Genomic DNA, 5419 nt, shown 5'->3' with positions numbered 1-5419 from the left:
TTCTCTGCACGATGAAACACAGCTAACTCAGGCTCGTGATTCATAGATCCCATCACCCAGGCTCTTGAGCGCGACTTCAAAGGCACAGGAATAAGTTGGTTGTGAGAAAGGAGAACACTCCATGGTGGCTTTCCAGTTCAATATGGCAATGATTAATTAGCACCCACTGTGTACAATCTCCAGTTGTGATGGGAAAATAGAAGACGGGGTTATATTATGGCTGGCTTCAAAGGAGCAGGTAGGTAGTCTGTGGTAAGAAAAACGTGTGTAAACAAATGGAGTGTGTTTATGCTATGCTACTTACTAATTTCAGTCAGGAAGGGTGGATGGGGTAGAGATGGGCTCCTGAGGCTAGGACACACAGAACCATAGGACCCAAGGGCTCCCCAGGCTCGGGCACAGTCTCCTCCTAGAGTTTTGTTGCTTCAGGGCCACTTCCACCAAGTAGGGTGCTGAGATTCCAGGCACACAGGGTTGGGTTCTTCACCAGCAGCCACAGTTAAGATTCTATCTATTTACTTGGTTTTCCATATTGTTCACTTGGGATGCATCTTTGACATCAGACATAGGGACTTTCCGAAGCCCTACTTACATAACAAGCCCAAAGACCACTACAGGGGCCTCTGAGGATCACGTGGAGTTCAAGCAACAACACTACCTTAAGTTGAGGTGTTCCATTTCGAAAACCAAGACAGAAGATGGAACCTCACAGCAACATTGACTGGGACCCTGGAAAAAAAGGGAGGAGAAAGCACGGGAGCAGTCCAGTAGCCTGCCAGCTTACTGGTCTACCGGGCTCTCACTAGATCCTCCTTCTACCCTACCCATCGTGTCAAGCGCCACACTGAATGGACCTCTGATGCACCTTCCCCTTCACAGAATCCATCTTCCGAGGTGATGTGCCCAGCACGTCCTGTTACTCCAACCTTGTGTTCATTCCCTGCCTCCTCCATAAACTAACGCCTAGTGTTTCCCCCATGTTCCTCCACGTCTCCCAAAGTAATACCACTTGAGATGCCACCTGCTTGCCCCATCTGGCCTAGGGGCTCACCCCCTAAAACACTTACCCTGAAAACTTCCTATCGCAGCTCCAGCCAGGCAGACTCAGTGTCCACAGCAGTCAGCTGAACAAAGCGTCAGCCAGGTGTGGGAAGTGTGACGTCCTGGAAGAGCAAAAGTGTACGTGCTGGGGGAGGACAGCAGCTGTGGCATCTCAGGAGACCAGAGCACATTCAAGAACTCTCCCTTGGACAGCTCACAACATGACCACAACACAATCTGCACCGAAAGGAGCCCAGCTGCAGAGGAAGGGAGAGCATCGGGTCTCTCTCAGACCTTGACTATCAATCATCAGCTGTCAGTGACTCACAATCAAAACTAAAAATGCTGGCCACACTCACATTCACGCACACATGTACACATATACACACATACATATACATATATGCATGTACATATATATACACACATACATAAATACACATATGTGCATATGCAAATACACATACAAGCATGTACACACACACAACCTCTGTACAACAAGAGATACTCTTAAGGCAGTAAGTCCCATGCCTTCCCTCTTCTACTTTACCTTTCTTAAATGCAAATTCTAACACTCTCTATTGATTTCATAACCCACTGAAGGTCATGGTGATTTACCACACACAAGCTCAGGCCTGGGTAGCAGGTGCTGCCTGAAGTAGGAGACCCGGTGTGGTTGGAGGTCCTGGGGGTGGGGCTGATGGAGAAGCCTGCTTACGTATTCACTCTGAACAGCTCAGAGAGCATGCAGCCCTGAAAAAGGAAAGGTGACAGCCGTCCCAATCTCTACCAACAGGAAAAGTTAGTGTGCGAGCCACTGTCTTTAACAAGCATGAGGCAGTGGGATCTCCCCCGTGACTGCTCGTGGTAGAACGGAGGCCTGTGACCTGAAAGTAGTACATCCTTAGTGTGCTCACCCGGTGTACTTTAAAACCCTGAAATCTCACCAATAAGAAATTGGATATCCATGCTCAGTTGAAGACTAGAGATGAGATGCTAGCCAGAAAAGAGAAGGAAAGCAGTAGGCTGCAAGCCCACGGGAGCCATGGAGCTGCAGGACCCTGAGGCCTTTCTCCACCTTGTGGCCTTTCCCTAGGGTCTGCAGCTTCTCAGGAGCAGGACCCAAGCCAGGTCTTCAAATTGGACAAGGCTACCAAGTCTGCTCCTCCTGGCCCTCACTGTCCACCAACCACAGTTAATTCTCTTTGTGTAGTTCCTGCCACACCATTGATGCCCATATCCCTCCCTCTTTCTCATGCTGGCTTGTCAGTCATCAGTCAGTCAAGCAAACCTCACAGGCACATAGCTAAGATGAAGACAAGGATTTCTAAATCCTTCTGTATGGGTTTGCCTAAATGGGCTCTTTTGTTGCTGTATTATTTACTTTTGCTTCTGTGTCCAAATGCCTGACCTAAGGGGAGAAGAGTTTTTGCTGGCTTGTGGTTTGTGATTTATCATGGTGGGGGAAGGCATGGCACCAGGACTGTGAGATGGCTGGTCACATCGCACTCCCACTCATGAAGCAGAGAGAGGAGGAATGCTTCGCTCAACCTGCTTTCCTCTTTTTATTCAGTTCAGGATCCCAGCTCCTAGAATGGAGCTGCCCACATTCAGGGTGGGTCTTGTCACTTCTATTAACCCAGTCTAAAGACTCCCTCCCAGACAAGCCCTGAGGTTTGTCTCCCAGTCTCCTTCACGGCAGCTATGACCTGGGTCTCCCAGGGATTAAAACACTAGGCTCGGAAACACTTCTCACCGGAATTATGAGTCAGGAACAATCAGAAGGGATACATTGTTGCAGCTCAAGCTCTCAGTGACAGCGCGTGGGGCTTGCCCATTCATGGATGCCTTCCAACACAGAGACTTCTTCTGTCCCCAGAAAGAAAGTAGATTTCAAGCAGAAAGATGGGGTCAGATTGGGAGGACATGCAGCTGGACCTCACGGCCAAAGAGAAAGCAAGCTGGCAGGTGCCTGGTGGTGGACGGAAGTGATGAGTCATGTGCGGGGAAGGTGTCATTCTGAGACACTGCCTGCAGGAAGTGCAGAAAGAAGCCTCCAGGGCGTGAGAGGACTGTGAACAAAGGGAGGCCTCCTGGCTCAGGTGCGACCCGTACAAACAGAGGCCCCAGACGTGAAGAGGGGGAAAAGTTATGTACCAACCTGAGAAGCATGTAATTCACAGTGTCAGAGGGCAGCTGAGAAAGGTGAGTTTCAAAACACATAAAGGAATGAGTGGGATTCACCAAAGCACATATGTAAAAATCCAGAAAAACTGAAGAAGACATATAAGTTACCCAAAACAGAATCCACAGGGACAAATGAAGCAAAATTTGGAATGAGGGTGGGAGAGAAAAGATTAATAATGTGGCATTATTTTAAATGTGGTGATGTGAAGACAGGATGCCCGGAATTGGAGCTATTACACACAGGGTTTTGCGATCCTGTATGTGGCTGTGATAAAATACCAGGATCAAGGCAACTTATAGAAGAGTTTATTTGGATTTACAGCTCCAGATGGATAAGAGTCCGTTATGGCGGGGAAGCATGGATACAAGGCACGGGCATGGTGGCTGGAGCAAGATGCCAAAAGTTCACATCTTGAACTGCAGTTCAAAGCAGAGAGAACCAATGGAAACAGCGTAAGTCTTTAAATTCTCAAAACCCAAGGCTGGAGGGTAGCTCAGCAGTTAGCAGCACTTGCTCTTACAGAAGACTGAGGTTCAGCTTCCAGCACCCACATAGTATATCAGTTCAGGGGACCAGATATGCAGGCAAAACACTCTATAAAGTGAAATAGGTAAATCTGAATTTAGAAAAAAAATCTCTCTAAGCCCGCCTCCGGTGACACACTTCCTCCAACAAGACCATGCCTTCTATCCCCTCCAAACTGTGCCATCATCTTGGAATGAAGTGTTCAAATATGTGAGCTTGCAGGGGACATTTCTCATTCAAATCACCACACCCCGAGATACAAAACAAACCAAAAACCAAAAATTTCTGCTTTATGTATAAAGTAGGTCCCACAGGTGGAGTTACCCAGGCAGCAATGTGGATACAAGGTAGTTTTCCACTCTGCTCAGCTCACAGCCTCTGTTTCTGGGTCATTTGGCACCAAATGCCCATACAATCCTGTTGGCAAGGGCCCAAGGGAAAGACCACAGTAACTGAAGGTGCCAAGAGCAACACTCATGCTATTGACTTTACAGGACTGGGCCCAAGGGTGAAGACTTTCTCCACTAAGGAACAAGACAGAGAAAAGCCTAATGTCCCCCAAACCCACTGTCACTTTCCTGAGACTTAGCAGAGAAAAGTTGGATGAGCATTCCTTCAAAGTCACAACTTTGCAGCTGAAAATTCAAGCAGCATCAGTCGCCTCCAACGTGACCTTGGACGGCTTTGGTGACAGTCATGACCTTCCAGCAAGTTTAAATACTTAGAGGGCAAATGAGTTTGTACTGGTCAAAATGCTGTAATTCCACCCTTAGCATGCTACTATAATTTAAATAAGAATTCTCATTGCCTGTGCTGTTCCAAGTGTGCACAGAACCTCTAGTCTGGTAGCAGAGTCTGGAGGGAAAAGTAGAAATAAACACCGGGAGAAGAGGAATGGGGAAGAATAAGGGACCCAGGAAGGGAAAACTCAGGCAGAGTGCGATGGGACAAAGTGTGACCTTTGGATGTGGTGTGGAAGTTTACACTTGCATTCCAATCTCCTACCTCCTGTACTCTGGATCATCTTCCATTCTACATTTAAATAAAAAATTGCCATGAATAAGACATGGAATAGAGTATCAGTTGTCTTACCCAGCTAAATGGAGAAATCTCAGATGCCTCTCAATTGGTTTCAATGCCAAGTCCATTGCTCAGAAGATGGTCAATATCTGATGTAAGTGAAGGATCGGTGGCAAGAGCAGGAGTCCCCAAAAAGGAATGGGACTCTACCAATGAGGAAAGTTTCTGGCTTTTTTTAATATTGCCTATTACAAACGGTTTCTGGGAAACCATTGCCTGTGTTGACTGTGGTCGATGGGTCACCCTCTGTAGGTGACGTTTATAATGCTATATGTGAATACAAGAACTAACACACTGGGAATTCTTTGCCCCAGTGATATTCTGAAGGTGGTAGAGACCTCCTGGGGATGGCTGGAATTCTGCCCTCTGCTCTTGGTCCATGTGCTGTACTGCTCAGTCACCTGAAGTTGACTCAGTGGTTCCCAGAGGCTGCCTCACAGACAACACACATGAAATATTCCTATTGCAAATGTTTTTTTTTCTACTGTGTTTGCTTTTGCCATCCAGCACATGCTTCATTTCCATAGTAGTCGCTGATGTTTTCTGGAATAGTCCACTTTTGCCAGCTATGTCGATACCCTGTAG

At 47.3% G+C, this 5419-nt stretch overlaps 1 long non-coding RNA gene across 1 annotated transcript; it reads left to right on the top strand.

Moving 5' to 3' along the window:
- The first annotated feature begins 3112 nt into the window (after positions 1-3112).
- LOC121142613 lies at positions 3113-4802 on the top strand. Its single transcript, XR_005879637.1, has 3 exons — positions 3113-3246; positions 3551-3681; positions 4249-4802. It is a non-coding gene; the product is annotated as an uncharacterized LOC121142613 (long non-coding RNA).
- The last annotated feature ends 617 nt before the right edge of the window (positions 4803-5419 follow it).

Source organism: Mesocricetus auratus, unplaced genomic scaffold, assembly GCF_017639785.1.
Source record: "Mesocricetus auratus isolate SY011 unplaced genomic scaffold, BCM_Maur_2.0 Super-Scaffold_100010, whole genome shotgun sequence".
NCBI classification, from domain to species: domain Eukaryota; kingdom Metazoa; phylum Chordata; class Mammalia; order Rodentia; family Cricetidae; genus Mesocricetus; species Mesocricetus auratus.
Note: the sequence above shows the minus strand (reverse complement) of the source record. Positions and strands in the feature narration are given on the sequence as shown.